Source organism: Zingiber officinale, chromosome 6A (genome assembly GCF_018446385.1).
Source record: "Zingiber officinale cultivar Zhangliang chromosome 6A, Zo_v1.1, whole genome shotgun sequence".
NCBI lineage: Eukaryota > Viridiplantae > Streptophyta > Magnoliopsida > Zingiberales > Zingiberaceae > Zingiber > Zingiber officinale.
In genome coordinates, this window is record NC_055997.1 from 51,545,078 (window position 1) to 51,564,752 (window position 19,675).

General features: G+C 41.4%; 1 long non-coding RNA gene and 2 other non-coding genes across 3 annotated transcripts; 2 read left to right on the plus strand and 1 right to left on the minus strand.

The window, feature by feature from the left end:
* The first annotated feature begins 3,144 nt into the window (after positions 1-3,144).
* Positions 3,145-3,250, plus strand: LOC121998970. Its single transcript, XR_006116746.1, has one exon. It is a non-coding gene; the product is annotated as a small nucleolar RNA R71 (small nucleolar RNA).
* A 6,833-nt stretch (positions 3,251-10,083) lies between these two features.
* On the plus strand, positions 10,084-10,189 carry LOC121998909. The gene has a single exon (XR_006116694.1). It is a non-coding gene; the product is annotated as a small nucleolar RNA R71 (small nucleolar RNA).
* Positions 10,190-11,496: 1,307 nt separating this feature from the next.
* On the minus strand, positions 11,497-17,571 carry LOC121996361. The gene is made up of 3 exons (XR_006116056.1): positions 17,478-17,571; positions 11,871-12,587; positions 11,497-11,791 (listed from the first exon to the last, which is right to left on the minus strand). It is a non-coding gene; the product is annotated as an uncharacterized LOC121996361 (long non-coding RNA).
* Positions 17,572-19,675: the final 2,104 nt, after the last annotated feature.

A 19,675-nucleotide genomic window follows, 5' to 3' on the forward strand; every position in this document is an offset into this window, starting at 1 on the left:
ATAGTTTTACTCATGACTCTATGTAGATACCTAAAGATGGGGTTTTGCATATGGGAGGCCTTAGCTCTTGAAGGCTCATAAGGTTGATCTAACCCAGTTATTGCATTCCAAAAATGATTCCAATTAAACCTTGGATTAAACCTACGAGGGCTACCGGTGGTTAATCCAAAACAAGAATTAAAGTCACTAAATGCCCATAGAAATTCTTGATTCATTAGTCTAAATGAGATTTTTCCAAAATAATCATCTTCATTAGTAAAATGGACATCCAATGAACTTAAAAATTCCAAAACAAGATGAGGATATGTAGGCAAATGTGTGTATATAATATCACTCCAATCCAAAAACCCAATCATCAAATCTACATCTTCCCTAATTCCAAGCATATCAAGAACAGTTGGATCCATATATCTAGTACACACTATCTTTCTATTGACAAGAATTGCAAATCTAGTTACTTGATCATCATTTCTAAACACAATATTGAATTCATTGTCATTACCTTCGTTGCGTGAAGTCCTTTTACATTTGCCCTTCACTGGTTGTTTTCCTTTGTCCCTTGATGGCTCCTTCTCTTTGTCTCCACTAGATCCACCACCTCCTTTGCGAAGTTTCTTCAAAATGTTGGACATCTTGATGAGTTTAGATAGGGGAAGAATTATCTAGAGTTGGAAAAATGGAACTCAAAGAACAAAACTTCAAAGAGCAAAGATCTTAGGTTAGGAGAACAAAAAGTCCAAGTCTTAGAGAGGAGGAGAATCCGGATCTAAGAGATCTTGAGAGATTAGAGAGGAGTTTTTAAGAGATTGGGAGAGAAAGAGATGTTTTGGAGAGTTTGGGGTGTGCGGAACACGGCCAAGATCTGGTCGTGTAAGGTAAAAAGAAGACTTTAATAACTCTCCTACACGGGCCGTGCAGATCCACACGGCCTCCCCCTCTTCCTTCTCTGGATTCTTCGCACGACCGTGTCTGGAACACGGCCTCTCCATCTTTCTTCTCTGGATTCCAGACACGGGCCGTGTCTGGGACACGACCTAAACCTCTTCTTTCACGGGTTTCTTCGCACGGCCGTGTCTGGGACACGACCTAGACCTTTTTCTCCTCGGGATATCTTACACGGCCGTGTCTGGATGACACGGCCCAAGCACTTCCCTTCTCTGCAACCTTTGCCTGGCCGTGTATAGCACACGGCCGGGCTCTGTTTTGCACCTAACCTGAAAACAAAATCAAAAGAATGCATCAAACTAAAAGAAATTAAAATACAAATCAAAACTAACTAAAATAACCCTTGGGTTGCCTCCCAAGAAACGCTTGTTTAAGGTCTTTAGCTCGACCAAACTTGATCATTCACTTCTTTTCCTCGCCCTTGGAGGACAGATATACTTTTCGTTTTTGTTGGGAGATCTTCTCCCAACATCTTCCACCACATTGTCTCCTTCGTTTGGTGGCCTTCCATGAGGATGGAAATTCCATTCCTCAAGTTTATAAATGCTTGTCCTGCTACAAGCATTTAAAAGAGACGAGACATGGTTAGAGATATTAGATAAATCATATTCCAACCTTTCCTTACCAATTACCAAAGAAAGCTTATGATTTTTGACATCAATTATAGCTCCAGCTGTAGCAAGGAAAGGTCTTCCTAATATGATAGGAATCCTGGGGTCCTCTTCCATGTCCAACACGACAAAATCTGTGGGAATAACATTCCCATCCACCTCTACTGGCACATCTTCTATAATACCCAAATGGTACCTGCAGGAATGATCAGTAAGTTGAAGTGCCATAGTAGTAAGTCTAATATTTTTGAGACCTAATTTATTACAAATTGAATATGGAATGAGGCTAACACTTGCCCCCAAATCACAAAAAGCTTTTTCAAAAAATTCTTTTCCTATGTTGCAAGGAATATAAAAGCTCCCTGGGTCCTTTAGTTTTGGGGAAGTGTTCTTCTCCAAAATAGCACTACATTCCTCACTAAGCGCAATGGTCTCAACCTCTCCTCTTCTTCTCTTGTTTGACATGAGATCCTTCAGGAATTTGGCAAATCTAGGCATTTGAAGAATAGCATCAATAAGAGGTACCTCTACACAAATTTCTTTAACTTTTTCTAAAAACTTGCCAAATTCTTCATCTTTCTTGAGCATTGTAAGTCTCTGAGGAAAAGGGGCAGCTTTGCTCTGATGGTTCAGTGGAAGAGTCTCTTCAACCTCAATGGTACTCTCCTCATTAGCTTGAATCTGATTTGGTATAAGAGGAGAGAGCTCTTCTTCTTTTTGTATCCCTTTTGGAGCAGTCACTTGGGAGTCTCCCAAGGTCCGTCCGCTCCTAAGCTCAATTCTATTGCAATGCTCCATAGGATTCACATCAGGTTTTCCTAGAAGTTGTCCTGGTGCTCTGGATGATGAGGAAGCTAGTTGGGCAATTTGACTATCCTGGATCTTTTGATGCTTTTCAGAATTATCCATTCTCTGAATGAGCTTTGCTAAATCTTGCTTCATTTCATTCTGACTTGAGATAATTTCTTCAAGCATCTTTTCAATATTTGACTTTGGTAAGCCTTGAGAAGATAGATGTTGAAAATTTTGTTGCCCAACTTGAAAATTTGGTCTTGCCCCCATAGATGGTCCTTGATCTTGATTATTTCTGTAAGAAAAATTGGGATGGCTCTTCCATCCAGGGTTATAAGTATTTGAGTATGGGTTGTTCTGCCTTTGATTGTAACTCATGATTGCATCACATTGTTCCAGTTGATTGATTTGTGCAGTGATAGCTCCCAATGGACATGAGTTATTTGAGTGCTCTGAACTCCCACATACTTCACAAGATGTACTAATAGCATTGACCATATTAGCACTAGTCCCCATATTCTCAAATTTCTTTGTAAGAGCGTCCAATTTTGCAGACAAAAGAGTGACTGCATCTACGTCAAACTTCCCTGATGCTTTAATTGTTGGGTTTACAGAAGAATAGCCACCACTTCTTTCATTTGCCCATTGATGATGATTTCGTGCTACACTGTCAATAATTTCTTCAGCTTCATCTAAACTTTTATTCATAAGTGCCCCTCCAGCAGTTGAGTCAAGGGACACTTTGGTATGATAGTTGATACCATTATAAAAAGTGTGCAACACTAACCATCTTTCCAACCCATGATGTGGGCATTGTCTGAGCATACTATTATATCTATCACATGCTTCAAAAAGAGATTCTGAGTCAGTTTGCTTGAAGCTTGCAATTAAATTCCTCATATGAGCTGTTTTGCTTGGTGGATAGAATTTATCAAGAAACTGTTGCTCACACTGCTCCCAAGTGGTGATGCTATTAGGGGCCAAAGAATTCAGCCATTGCTTTGCCCTATCTCTTAAAGAAAACCCAAATAATAATAATCTAACTGCTTCTGAAGGAACTCCATTCATTTTCATGGTACCACATATTTCATAAAAGACCTCTAAGTGTTGATTGGGGTCTTCATGAGGTCCTCCACCAAATTGGTTCTGCTGCACCATAGATATAATTGCGGGTTTGATCTCAAAGTTATTAGCTTCCACTGAAGGTCTTGAAATACTAGATCGAAAACCTCTTGCATAAGGTGCAGCATAATCCTTGAGTGGTATATTCGCCATGTTCAAATGTTCTTGTTCTTCAATTTGCCTTTGCAGAATTCTTCTTTTATGGAAAGTTCTGTCAATCTCAGGGTCAAAAGGAAAGAATTCCCCTGCAAAGTTAGATCTTCGCATACACAAGAACAAGATAGCAAATGACAATTCAACAGAAAAAGAAAAAAAATAAAAGAATAAAAAATGCAGAATTGAATTTGTACAAAAAGAATTAACAAGAAGTAAAAGTTATACAAGAAACTAAAAACAGAAATCTAACGATTAGTCACAACTATGCAATATGAAAGGAAAATAAATGTTATGTTTAGTCTAACTCAATTGATAATTCCTAATGTTATAGCGCAGTCCCCGGCAACGGCGCCAAAAATTTGTTACGCTCCACAAGTGTATGGAAATATCGCAAGTAATATAAAAGATTATCGTATCCACAGGGACTAGAATAAGCACTAGAAATGTCTCAATGCGAATTAGCTAAACAACTATCCAATTGTTTCAAATGCAAAGTGAAGGTAAACAAATCTAATATTAAAGATCAACAAACAAGAGTTTAGTGTTTTGGGTTATGATAAAGGGAGATTCTAGGAGTTTCGGTTTCTTTGTAAGATTTCTTGAATGTAAATGGTTCACCAATTCTTATCCCTCAATTGCCAAACACTTGTAGAAAGTTGCCGGTTCTCTCTTGCAATAGATAACTGGCTAAGGACTGAGAAATGTATCTAAATATGATCAATTAGACGTGAACCTACGTTGTCCTTACACAGAAGCGCACCTATTACTATGCCTTCCTCGGATATCAACATAGAAGCCCACAACTTATTAATCTATCAAGATACAAGAAACTAATCATGAGATCCATCCTACTCTCTTGAATATTCCTATTTCCTCTTCAAGATTATCTCTCAAACGTCCTTACACGGGCTTGACCTGTCACGTGGATCCCTCGGATGATCGAGTGAGAGTTTATCTTTATAAAGTCCACAAGAAATCCAAACAATCAATCAAGAATGAGAATTAAGCACAAATCACCATTAATCATTCAAGATCTAATTGATACAAGCAAGACAATGTCATTGAAATAAGAAATTGACAAATCCATAAGAGATTACATCAATCCATCATACAAATACTCCCTTAATCCTAGAATACAAGATCTACTCCATGAATCGAGGAAGAATACCCAAAGAAATAAAGATTACAAGCATTTCTTAAATCCCCAATCCAAGAAACCAAGAAAAGGGGGAAAGAGAAAACTTATCTACGAAGAAGCCTCGTCTTCGGATCCAATCCTCGCTCCGGAGTCGAAATCGTCAAGAACTCCCTTCGAATCACCCAGAAATCCTCCCAAGAATGGGAGGAAACCACCAAATCTTGCCTTCTCCCAAAGGGGGAGAGATCCCCTTTCAATTCATGAAGGAGGGTTTAAATAGAGGAGGAAATCGGGCGCCACACGGCCCCATGACACGGCCGTGTGAGATTCACACGGCCATGTCCAGTTCCTTCTCTGCCAAAGCTGCACGGCCATGTGACTCACACGGCCAGGACCCTTCTGCTCTCTGGAAATGCTACACGGCCGTGTGGTGCACACAGCCACCACCTACTTGGCCTCTGGAAACCTCACACGGCCGTGTAGATCTACATGGCTATGTAAGGCATCTGCTCTAATTTCTTCAAATCAAGACACGACCGTGTGAGATTCACACGGCCATGTCCTCTTCCCTTCCTGTTAAAACTACACGGCCGTGTGTGGTACACGGCCTGATGCTCTCTCCCTTCAATTCCTTCCAATCTTGCCCGAGGACGCATAATCTTCACCAATTTCGACAACTGTGTACAGAAAATGCACAAAAAGCAGATCTCCGAACCAAAAGAGTAAATATGCTAAAAGGAAAGCTGGAAGTATAAAAGTGCATAGATCAAGCATGCTCAAAGTATGTAAATGTGCGTAAAAACATGCATAAAAGAGTATATAATCTACGCACATCAAATACTTAGCTTATTTCATGCTACTAAAGATAGAGAAAGGAGATACACCAAACATACTAACACTATCTTGACAACACATGAACCAAGAAAATGCTAGACATTTTACTATCGGATAAGTAGCAGAAAAAGGAAAAGGTTTGATGTTCTCATATTGCCTCAAAACTAGAAATATAAACTCATAAAATGTGAATAAACAAAATAGACTAATAATATACACAAAATAGAAAAAATAAAATATGCAAAAAAAAAAGAAAAGTCGACTCGACTCAGGTTGTATAGACAGACACAACACCCCCCCCCCCCCCTAGACTTAAACTTTTCATCATCCCGATAAAATCAATACAGTGGCGGGGTGGGGGATAAGGGGGTCCCCGATGTGTGCCAGGGGGAAATCTACGCATACCAGGAAGATGGTCAAGGTGTTGATGATCTTGATAAAGGACATCTACTTGTTGTCTAGTAATATCCATATCATCCATAAAATTCCTCATTCTTTCCTGGTCGACCTCATTGTCCTGAACGAATCCTGTCACCTGACTATGGAAGTCCCTAGTAAACTGAAAATGATCATGTACCTCCCTAAATTGGTCGTCAGATAACTTAAAGTGATCCTCCAACAATCATTGTTGGGTAATTTGCTTCTCATGAAGGGAGTCTAAGGAGGCACGAAAATCAGAAAAATCAAATCTAGAGGGTCCCGTGCCATAGGCAAAAGAATGCCTAGGAGGTTCCAGAAATCCGGAAGGCTGCGGGAATCCTGATGACGAGGGCTTTTGGTGGTACTCAGTTTCTTCTATAATGGAGGGGACAGTTTCGGGAATAAAGTCAGTAATCACCCAGTTCACAGGGTTGTGAACCAAGGTGTGCTCGGGGCAAGGAAGGGGTAATGGAAAACCATTATTCCTAGGGAAGGTAAACTCATTCTCATCCCAATAAATCATCTTCATCGCAAGACAAGAATCAATGTCGATCTTGTTATTACCATGAATAACCTCTAATCCGTCAAGCTCACAACCCAGATTGATTGCTATTTGGGTGATCAATCCACCAAACACTATCATCCCCGAAGATACTTTAGTCACTCTCAACAAATTTTGTAGGAAATGAAATCCGGAATCAAAATCCACTTTATTCAACATCGCCCAAAGAGAATAGAGCTCTACCTTTCTAACACCCCATCACTCTCTCCTCGACCAAAGATCGTTTAGCTCATCACTTGGTGGAGGTATCTAAAGGTCGGGTTTTGAATGCGGGATGCCTTAGCTCTAGAGGGTTCGTAAGGATCCTTTGATCTGGTTATTGATGTCCAAAACTCATTCCATCTAATCTCATCATCAAATCCACGGGCACCACCAATAGATAAACCAAACCAATTATTAAAATCACTAAAAGTCCACCAAACTTCTTTATTCATCATCCTAAAAGTTATGACCCCTACATAGTCATACTCAGAAGAAAAGTTAACATCAATCGAACTCAAAAATTCAAGGACTAGGCGGGGGTAAGTTGGTAAATGAGCATACATAATATTGTTCCAGTCTAAAGCACTAATCATCCAATCTACGCCGTCCCTAATTTCTAGCATATCCAAAGTAGCGGGATCCATATATCTAGTGTATATAATTTTTCTAGAGACAAGGATATCATATCAAGATTTATGTTCATGATTTCAAAAAATAATATTGAACTCGTTTTCATTACCTTCGTTGCGTGCCACCCTTTTTCCTTTTCCTTTTGAAGAAGACGCCTTCCCTTTGCCTTTGTCGCCTCCCGGTGCATCTCCTTCACCAGATCCACTGCTTCCTCGATGAAGTCTCTTCAAGATTTGCGACATGGCGTGCAAGGTTTTGAGGAATTTCTTGTGGAGATGGGTCTTGAGGATGGGAGAGGAGGAGAAGGAAGGAAAAATAGGGAAGTTGCTTCTCTCTTTTCAGATTTGTAGCTTGAAGAAGTGTTAGATCTAGATGTAGATCTAAGCAAAAATGAGCTCTAGAGGTGGGAATTAGGGTTTGATGAGGTGTAGTGAGGAGGAGAAGGCTTTTTGGGAGAGAAGGAGATGGAAATTAGGGTTTTTGAAGGAGTGGGCGGCGCACACGGGTAGGGGCACGGCCATGTCATATAGACACGACCGAGTTAGGTGGGGTTCTGCATGGCCATGCTGATTGGCACGACCTCCTCTTTTCTCCCCTTAGCCAAGGTTGCACGGTCGTGCCAATTGGCATGGCCCATTCCTCCTTCTTCTCTGCACATGTCGCATGGTCGTGCCAATTGGCATGGCCTGAGTCTTCTCCTTCTTTGACAGTCTCGCAAGGCCGTACCAATTGGCACGGCCCGTGTTCTCCTTTTCTCTGCATATGCCACACGACCGTGCAAGGTTACACGGCTTGTGGCCTTCATCCCTCTGTCGGCTTCGCACGGAAACTCACCTTTCGCCATTTTGGTTCCCCTGACGCCTCCACACCCATGAAATGCTCGCGGCCAGCTCGTGGAGGCTCCACACATCCTGAAAATGAATACCCAAAAATAAAGAAATAATAAAAGTGCTCAACTAAACTTACTAAAATTAGAACAACGAACTAGAATGAAAAACCCTTGGGTTGCCTCTCAAGAAGCGCTTGTTTTAGGTCTTTAGCTCAACCTCATTTCAGTTAATGTGGACTAAACCCATGGATGCACGACTCTCCTCCTAGGGTTAATGCTCCAGTCTACGCCTTTAGTTTCACTCATGTAGGACAAATGTATTTCTTATTGCTTGCTGGAGGGGATCTCTCATGGAAACTGCACTCCTCGACTTTGTGTACGTTGATCTTGCTAGAATTTCCCTGAGAAGAGGGGTCGCAGATGGAGGAATCAGATAAATTAAATTCAATCTTTTCTTTGCCGATCTCTAAGGATAACTTGTGACTTTTCACATCAATGATGGCTCCAGCTGTGGCAAGGAATGGTCTTCCAAGGATGATCGGTATCTTGGGATCCTCCTCCATATCCAAGATAATGAAATCTATGGGAACGATACATCCACCCACTTCTACTGGCATGTCTTCCACTATTCGCATTGGGTATCTACATGAATGGTCAGCTAATTACAGTGCCATAGTAGTTAGTTTAATGTTCTGGAGTCCTAGCTTCTTACATAAAGAGTACGGAAGTAGGCTAAGGCTGGCCCCCCAAGTCGCAGAAAGCTCTCGGTATGAGTTCAGAACAAATTTTGCATGGTATGAAAAAACTTCCTGGATCCTGAAGTTTTGGTGAAATGTTTGTCATAAGTAGAGCACTGCAATTCTCTATTAATGTTACGGTCTCGAAGTCGCCCTTCTGCCTCCTGTTAGATAAAATACCCTTTAAGAACTTTACAAACTTCGGCATTTGGTGCAGTGCATCTATCAGTGGTACTTCTACGTAAATTTCCTTAATCTTCTTCAGGAATCGATTGAACTCTTCATCCTTCTGGGAGGTTATCAGTTTCTGAGGGAAAGGAATCGTCTGACTTTATGGGGGAATTTGAAGAGTTCCATCAACTTTCTTAGTAACCTCCTCTCCATCCCTGTTCTGGGTCTGGTTGGGCATTAGGGGAGAGGGCTCTTCCTCTGAGTCAGGTCCCTTCTGAGTAATGATTTGGGGGTCTCCCACAGTTCGTCCGTTCCTTAGCTCGTTGCGGTTGTAGTGTTCCACTGGGTTTATATCTGGCTTCCCTGGAAATGTTCCCTGTGCTCTTGAGATGGACTGGGCTATCTGGGCTATCTAGATGTCTTGCATCTTTTGATGTTTCTCAGAATTTTTCATTATTTGAGTTAACAGCTTGATCTCATTCTTCATCTCTTTTTGCTCTGAAAGAGCTTCTTCAAGCATCATTTCAATTCTGGACAACTGTGAAGGTTGCTGTTAAAAAGTCTGTTGTCCAAATGAGTAGCCCTGCTGCCCAGGTGAGTAGCTTTGTTGTCCAGGTTGATAGCTTTGTTTTGCTGGTCCTTGGTCCTGATTGTTCCGGTATGAGAAGTGTGGGTGATTCCTCTAACCTGGATTATATGTGTTGGAGTACGGATTATTTTGCCTTTGGTTGTAGCTGACTATCGCATCACACTACTCAAGTTGGTTTATCTGTGCTTGTATTGGCCCTAGGGGGCAAGTATCTTAAGCATGATCCGTACTTCCGCAAGTTTCGTAAACACAAACTATCACATTGGCTGTGTTGTTATTGTTTCCCATAGCCTCAAACTTCTTGGTCAGAGCATCTAGCTTTGCAGACATTAGAGTGACTACATCTACGTCAAATTTTCCTGACACTTTTATTGGATTCCCTGAGAAAGAACCACCAAATCTTTCTGATGCCCACTGATGGTGATTCTGTGCCAAATTCTCTATGATCTCTTCAGCTTCATCAAGGCTCTTGTTCATCAGTGCTCCTCCTGTGATAGAATCGAGGGATACCTTCATGTGATAGTTGATTCTATTGTAAAAGGTGTGTAGAACCAACCATTTCTCAAGGTCATGATGGGGGCACTGTCTCAGCATACTTTTGAACCTGTCCCAGGCTTCAAATAATGATTCTGAGTCTATCTGTTTGAAGATTGCAATCAGATTCCTCATATGAGCAGTTTTGCTTGGTGGATAGAATTTGTCCAGGAATTTCTGCTCACACTGCTCCCAAGATGTAATGCTGTTTGCCGGAAGGGAATTTAGCCACTACTTGGCTCTGTCTTTCAAGGAGAATCCGAAGAGCAATAACCTTACTAATTCTGGAGGGACTCCATTCACTTTCATGGTATTACAGATCTCGTAGAAAAGCTCAAAGTGTTGGTTTGGATCATCGTACGGTCCTCCTCGAAATTGATTCTGCTGAACCATGTGAATTACTGCAGGCTTGATTTCAAAATTGTTAGCTTCGATTGGCGGTCGAGTGATGCTAGACCGAACCCCTTGTGCATAAGGTGTTGCGTAATCCTTCAACAATTTATCATCCATCTCTGAAGATTCTTGTACTAATTGAAATGCTTTTTGAAGGTTTCTTCTTCTCAAGAAGGTCCTATCGATCTCTGGATTGAACGGTAGAAGTTGTCCTGAAAGATTAGCTCTTCGCATGCAAAAAATAAAATATGAAATATAGTAAAGAAGAAGAGAAGAAATAATATTATTTTTGGCATTTTAATAAAAATGCAGAAGGTAAAGAAAAACAAGAATAAAATTATTTATCTTTAAATGCAAAATATTAGAAAAATAAAGGAAAAGAAAACAAAGTCTAGTCTAATCTAGTATGACTATCACTAATATTATAGACGCAGTCCCCGGCAACGGCACCAAAAACTTGTTACGCTACCGCAAGTATACGGTTTGATCGTCAGTAATATATAAGATTTGTCGAATCCACAGGGGTTGTTGATTAAGCACTAGAGATGGTGCAAAGTAAGTTATCTAGACGATCGAAAGTTGGCTTTGGCGCTTGCAAACTAACAAGAGTGATTGAAGAGAGAAAGAGAAGGATGAGAGAATCGATCTTGGAGGGAATTGAGATTTGGGAGATGGATTCTAAGATTTTGGTTTCATTATGATGTAGGATTATGTCCCTAATGCATAGTCACTTCCTTACCCTCCATGTTTAAGGAGTAATCCCTATGTTAAGACCTTTTGACTCTAGAAATTGGGTAAGTGTCTATGTCCTCTGTCACTAAGGGCATAATATGTCCGGTTGAATGTGTATCCTCTGTCACTAAGGACCCCCGGGATTATCTAGTCTAGTAGAAACCTTAACAAGGAGATAAATCCCTCATGTCTACATTCTTATACCATTCACACGCTTTATCAAACACATAAGAGGCACAACATAAGTAGAGCATGGCATAAAACCTTCATTGAACAAGGAAATTAGCGTACACTTGTTCATACATCAATCAATACATCAAAACTACTCCCTACATCCATAGAGAAGGAGATCTACCCATTGTGAGGTAAGAAAAACCCCAAAACATAAAGTAAAGCATACTTACAACCCTTGATGTGAGAAGAAGGGGAAGAAGAGATGCTTGCCGAGGTTTCTGATGTCTTGGGGATGCCTCCTTGCTCTGGAGATGGACAGAACGTCAAGGGATGGCGGTGAATGAACCTCTAGAGGGACAAAATCCCAAGTAGAGGGACAAAATCCCAAACCAAAGATGCCCCAAGAATAGGGTTCTTGACCCTTTTATACCTCCTCCAAGCTGCCCAAGAAAACCAGGATTATAGGGGTCTGGTAAACCAAGTTTTTCACCCATTAAATCAGGTTTTATAGTCATTTACCCTGAAACAAAGTTGTAGCTCTTAAAATTATCTTCAATATAATACTTGTATCGAGCCCTGGCTCCAACTGACCCGAAAGTTATGGCGGTTCAAAGTTTGGTCTGCAGTCTGGGCGGAGGTCCAGTTGAACCCGCGGTTGAGAGGCACGGCCGTGCCATTTAGCATGGGCAGACAATGTTTTCTCTCTGTTGGATATGAAGGAAAGTTGTAGATCTTGAAGTCAGCTACGTTTTGGTATAAAGAACATCCCAAAACTCCAACGTAGCACAAAGTTATCACCAAATTACAAACAGTCTGCAATCTGCCCAGAATTCAGCACAGCCCTGTTTTGGCGTGGCATGGCCTGTGTTCTTCGTCACACTGCCGTGTGGAATCCACATGGCCTCACACGGCTTCTTCTCGGATAGAATCACATGGCCATGTGGCTCACACGGCCGTGGCCTTTTTCTTTTCTGCCGAGGTCACACAGCCGTGTGGATTCACACAACCGTGACCTTTCTCTCCTCTGGATCGTTGGCACGGCCGTGTGTTGCTTGGCCACTGGATGTTGGCACGACCGTGTGTCTCACACGGTCGTGGTCCTCTTCAAATCTGTATTCCAGGCACCGCCATGCCATTTGGCACGGGTTGAACATGCTAATGGCCACACGGTCGTGTGGCCTACACGGCCCAAGCTCCTGTGTGCGTTTTTACTCCATTTTCGCTCCAAATAGCGTCCTATCAATAAAAACAAGCAAAGAACATATCTCCAAATAAAATATAATGGAAGTATGACATTATAGAGAAATAAGGTGCAATAAACATAGATTATGCTAATGAAATACAAGTAGATGTGCGTCCAAACATGTATAAAAGTATATATAATCTATGCACATCAAACATAAGCAGCATCAATGTTGAGCCAGGGAAAGGGTCCTCGACAATGGTCCTCTGACGCTCAAGTCAATCTCTGACGAAGCAAGAAGAAACAAGAAGCGAGAACTGTAGCCTAATAGTAGAAATCATGTAAAGCATACCTTCGTCGATGCCTGAACCCCCCTTTATATAGGGCTCCTGTAGCGTGTGTGCATGCTCCTTAAAGTGGGCACAGTATCCCAAGCTTTCCCTGAAGAGATATGTCAATAAAGTGTCCCTGACACAGTACCTTAACGGACTGAGCATATCTCTAAAGAGATAGTGGAAGCTTCCGCCATACAATCCTTTGCCTGACCATGCTGCCTGTCAGTGGCACTAGCTCCCAAAAGGATGTCGAAGGATACCCCGCCGTTGTGTGTTGCTTGGCCGAGCGGAATGGCCGCTCAGGCAAGATTCTGATACCCTTGCATCCGCTGTCACATCGTGCGGGATAGCCGGTTGGCTGAAAGTCCCCTATCCAAGTATCATTCTGTTGCTAGGCCAAACGGGATGGCCGCTCGACCGGAAGCCCATAGTCCACATGCTCTATTGCTTGGCCGAGCGGGATAGCCGCTCGACGGGTAGGTCACTGTCCGCGTGCTTGGCTGATGTCGAGTCTGCTGCTAGGCCAAGCGGAGGAGCCGCTTGGTTTGACTTCTACGCGTCCCTTGAGCATCGGTTTGACTACTCCAGGTTGGAGATGGTGGGTCGGTGCTTAACCCCCGGTCGGAATATGCCTCACCCGACCGGCCAAGACCATCCATCCGTTAACCATCTTGACTTTAACCTCCATTGACCTCCACTGTGGAAACGAGGTGGGGTCCCTCACCATCACGGCATCACAAGCCTCCCCTTCAAGTCTAGTCGAAGGAGGTTGTAGTCCGACTGACTGGACCATTGTGTGAGCGAATTTCCTCCCAACCGGCCTTCATCACTGTATGGACTCTGAATAGGATAGGCCCTCGTTGATTGGCCTTTTGAAGCTTGTTGTTTGGTCACAGGCACGCTCCCTCGATCTGATCGGGCGGATAGAGGTTTACACTTCAGAACTTGTTCCTCGAGCTGTCTTGGGCGAGCACAAGCTAGGCTGTCGTCACCTTGATTTCTTGAGAATCGTACAAATTCCCTCTCATTAAGGTAGAACAGGTTCCCTTGCTTATATTAATTGCCGACTCGTGGTAGCATGCCACATGTCACACCCACCGTCGCCACACGCTTGACGTGATAGGCATTGATGGTGACGCTTGACAGTTTGAATTCAACGGCGAGATCTTGTCCTAGGTTTCCACGACCTAGATCGGATGGCTCCGGTCGATCGAGCCTGGGGTATATGAGCCCACTGCGTTGCCGCCTTCTCCAAGCTTTTGCTGCTATGCTTCTGACGACCTCTGTGCTTCTATGCACTTTGCTTTCCGATGATTCCTTGCATCTTGCCCTTCGGCGATCCTTCGCCCCCTTTTTCCCAGTAAGCTCTCTTCCTATCACCTTTTCTTTCGAGCATTCTGATTTCCGCTGTTCCGGTGACCTTCTGGTGGCCGCCTTTCTCAGCTCGATTCACATTTCATCCTTCTAGTCCCTTTTTCCATCCATTTTCGTAATGGCCAGCTCCTCACAAACGTCGGCCTCCATCCTTGGGCTCTGGTACACCACCATGGAGTCCATGTTTGATTAGGGCGACACTGAGGGCCTTATGGAGTCCATGGAGTCCTCATCCGGGGGCCACTCGTCGAAGTTTGGGAGGATGCACGGGCCCGTGTAACGATACTACCTCCAGGTGCCCTGGCCAACAATCATACCCAAATGCCCATCGGGGTAAGTTTTTTTAATGTAAACTCATAGCTTACCTCTATTCGGTTATAACCTTTTCCTAGTTACCCGCAGTACTGGGTGGAGAGCCTGACCATATGCCACAGACTCGCATTCTTGGAGGATGAGTTCAAGAAACTCAAAGTCTCGAGCGGTACTTCCTCCTCCCAAGGGCCATCGATCTCTGAGGTCGAGAAGTTGAAGGTCGACCTAGAGAAGAGTAATAAACTTCTAGAGGCTAAGCGGAAAAAATCTGTAGATTAGGAGGTGATGCTAGCTCGGCGCAATAAACAGGTCACCACCTTCGACAAGAAGATAGAGTCGGCCACTGCAAGGAAGCAATGGGCCATCGATGACCTGGATTGAAGAACAAGGAGGTCCGGGATCTTGCCCAGAAGCTCAAGGAGGTCGAAGATTTTTTGGTGGCTGAGCCGAAGTGTCGCTCAGCTGAAGAAAAGTCCCTCCATGATCAAATCGCCTCTAAGGAGTTCGCGTTAGCCACCGCCAAGGATGAGCTGGAGGGATCCCACGTGACATTGCGAATTTACCAGGATGATGAAGGGAGTATGTTTGAAACCATGAAGCAAGCCTACCTCCATTCAGACGCATTCTGTAGCAAATTCACTGATCGGGCCCTTCGACTATTCGACTTGGTGATCAAAGGGACAATCGGTCAGCTTCGCGAGGGGAGCCACCTGGCGACCGCTGTGACGAGCAAAGTCATAAGCCGAGATAAGCTCACGGTCGTTCTACCCGACGACGTGCTAGATTACCTAGAGCCAGGGAAGAGGTCCCCACTGATGGCCCTCCGACGCTCAAGTTAGTCTCTAGCGAAGCAAGAAGAAACAGGAAGCGAGAACTATAGCGTAACAGTAGAAATTTGTAAAGCATACCTCCGCCGATACCTGAACCCCCATTTATATACAGCTCCTATAGCGTGTGTGCATGCTCCTTAAAGTGGGCACGTTATCCCAAGCTTTTCCTGAAGAGACATATCAGTAAAGTGTCCCTGACACAATACATTAATGGGCCGAGCATATCTCTAAAGTGACAGTGAAAGATTCCGCCATACAATCCTCTGTCTGACCATGCCGTTTGTCAGCGACACTAGCTCCAAAAAGGATGTCGAAGGATAACCCACCGTTGCTATTGCTTGGCCCAGTGGAATGGCCGCTCTGCCAGGATTCTGATACCCTTGCATCTGTTGCCACACCGAGCGGAATAGCCGCTCGGCTGAAAGTCCCCTATCCAAGTGTCGTCCTGTTTCTAGGCCAAGCGGCATGGTTGCTCGGCCAGAAGCCCACTATCCACATGCTCTATTGCTTGGCTGAGCGGGATAGCCGCTCGACGGGCAGGTCATTGTCCGTGTGCTTGGCTGATATTGAGTCTGCTGCTAGGCCGAGTGGAGGAGTTGCTCGGCTCGGCTTCTGCGCATCCCTTGAGCGTCAGTTTGACTACTCGGTGTTGGAGATGGTGGGTCGATGCTTAACCCCCTATCAGAATATGCCTCGCCCGACCAACCAAGATCATCCATCCGTTGACCGTCTTGACTTTGACCTCCACCGTGGCAACGGGACGAGGCCCCTCACCATCACTGCATCAGCGGCTATATAGTTCGAAGAGGACTTTTTATCATATTAGATTCTTTCTCATGCCATTGATGTTAGGGATAGTTGCATATATGTTCTTACAATGTTTTTTTTTTTGTGTGTGTATTTGTCCCTTTCAAATTTCAATTTGGCATAAAAATGATGATAGATTAACTAATCATGGCATAAACTTAATAATATTTACTTTCAAATATATATAGGTAAATTTTGTATTGATGGAAAGTATAAAATGTCATAGTTCTCACATTTTAATATTATCTTTAATAATTATTTTTATTTGAAAAGTTCCAATCATTCAATAATTAATTCTTGAATGCAATATATCACTTGTATCTTAAAGTAGTATTAGTCATTATCAGCAATACGTTAAACTAATTATATTCACAACCTTAGAGCATTGGTATTAATGTTTATAATGATATTATAATTTATTGATTCTAGTGACAGCCAAGCAATTTCAATTCATTAACATTTAAATATCTAAGAGGCACTTGATATAAAAACAATTCACTACCATTTATTTCCTTCAAGAGACTTTGTGTTTTTTCTTTGTGATCATCACCCTATATTGATTCTATGTGAAGTTTTTGTGCTGCGGAAATACATTCCTACTTATTGTGTCAATATAATTTCTAATAATTTCAATTTTTCTATTAGAAATTTTGATAAAAAGTTGTTAGAGGTGCAAGAGAAAGACATAATTTTGAAGTGTTGATAAAGAGACAGAGATCATCAGCTATTATAATCCAAAAGTGTGTGAGAAAATGGTGTGCTAGGAAGATCTTTAATGAGCATCTAAGGGATGTTATACTACTGCAGTCTGGTAATATACTTCTATCTATTAGTATTAATCCTAGTACCAATTATGAGATAGATTGTAAAGGACTCCTTTTGTATCATATTTCATTACTAATAATAGCAAAGTTGGTTATTATATTTACTTCAATTCAGTATCGAATAAATAAGTATAATAATGCTCTAGAGTAGGAGGTTCTAATCTACAACATATCAATTGGCTGAATTGATAGTGAGATGTTATAGATATACATAGAACACTACTCTTAACTATTCCTAGTCAAGTATTGTAAACCCCTCTAGTTTTAAATAAATAAATAGTTTTTTTACAAATAAATACCAGAAAATGAAAATAATCTATAAAATAATTTATTTAGTTTATAAGTATATGAACCCAATGCAGAATCAGTCAAACTCGAACTAATGCGATAATCATAAAGAAGCAAAAGAAAACATGTCTTTTTATTTTAACCTCCCTCAACACTCCAAAAGAAAATCATACGAAAAATGTAGGGGTCACTGGGTCAAGTGCCTTGCTTCAATACAGTCCACTCAAGAATCCTGCCTCTCCGCCTCTAGCTCATGCTCTCCTGCACCAAACAACCACAGTGAATCTTAAGACTCAACAAGTACAAAATTCATAAATAACAAGTACCACATATACAAACTCATACAATTTAAACTAAGTGAACTCAAGTAAATGTTTATGAACTGAAAAAAATGAATGAACTTTCTCAACTAAATTTCTTAAGAACTCATCTTTTAGATTTTTATTTCTTTTTTTTTTTGCTTACCACTCAACCTCATGTCACTTGATCAAGCTCTGTTAAACCATGATACCAGACTGATATGGCATTCCAGTACTTTTTTGGAATCCATACCTGTCAAGTGCAGGGCACCCCGGTGCTTGTCTGAAGTCTACTATGAGTCAATTTGATATGGCTAAACAAGATGACTCTCGGCCCCATATCCGTCAAGGAACACTACATTCAAGTCACCTTATAAAAAAATTATATTTTTTCCTTGCCTCAAATCTCAAAACCCATTGTTTTTTTTTCAAACTAAAGTTTTGAAATAACTACTGAAACATCATAAGACATGCTTGACAATTGAAATAATCATTCCATGTAAATCGGCTGCCGCTAGGAACCCAAAAACTCCTCATGCTCAATTCTGCCTTGACAATACGCAGTTTGAGTGGTTTCACCATAAAATTCATAACTTATTCATTTCTAAGACAAATCACTCCCTGTTTGAACTCACACGGCCCTAACTCGAAGAACTATCACCTTGACTTGATCCTAACCATGAAGACCCAAGAAAACAGCATGAACTACTCAAACCAACTTACTGGTCGTGCACAGGCAGCAAACTGGCGCACACTCACCAAATAAATTCATAACTGACTCATTTCTAAGCCAAATTGACCTCCGTTTGAACCCACACGATCCGAACTCGAAGGACTATCACCTTGACTTGATCCTAAATATGCAGATCCAAGAAACAGCATGTACGACTCAAACCAACTTACTGGTCGTGCACAGGCAGCAAACCAACGCGCACTCAACAAATAAATTCATAACTAATTCATTTCTAAGTCAAACCAACCTCCGTTTGAACCCACACGATCCTAACTCGAAGGACTATCACCTAGACTTTATCCTAACCATGAAGACCCTAGATAACAACATGTACGACTCAAACCAACTTACTGATCATGCATAGGCAGTAAATCAGCAATCCAACATATTTTTGGGGACCCTAGGCAGCCTTGACATGAAAGGAATATCATGAAACATCAACTTTAACATTATATTATGTCTAAAATGAAAGAAAATGTGTAAATCATAACATACAATAAATATGGACGAATGGTGCATAGAGAAAACTTTGTACTTGCCTTCACTTGGATATCTTACAACCACGAAGTCACGAGGCGGCAAAGGAAGCTGGGGAACACACGAGCACCCCTGGATCTCTCAATTCCAAGCTTGAAAATTGATGGGGAAAAACTTAGGGGGTGGCGGCCAAGGGTTCTAGGTTTTTTATCCGAGGAGGCTAGGTTATTTTAAGCTTTATATATGTAAACAATTGCTACACGATACTTATAAAAATATTGGTCAAAAGTCTAGACATTAACCCCTTTTAATTTTTTTTCGAAATTAAAGCTTATTTGGGAAGGAAAACTTGTTTCATAAGAGGAAAAAAAGGATAATAAAAAAATAAAATAAAATGTGTGCTCAAAAGTTGTTATTTTATTAATAAAAGTGCTATCCAATATATATATATATATATATATATATATATATATATATATATATATATATATATATATATATATATATATATATATATATTTCCTAAGGCACGAAAAGTAAGCTCAAGAACCCATTTTATAAAAATAACATTACCTCGATGTTCCCGTCCTCTCCATTCATGCCTCATATCATATAAATCTAAAATTCTAAAAGAACTCATCATAAACAATTTAATTAAATCAAAAAATATGATAATGAAATAAAATTCATAATACTACTACTAACAATAATGCTAGAGCATGTGATTTAGTAGTGAAATTTTTTGGACGCTACAAGTATTAATATGCAAGGACAATATTAATGCGTTGAAACTAGCATGTAGGTCAATAGATGACTTAATCTTATAAGTCATGGATATAAGATATCAGATTGAGACATGATT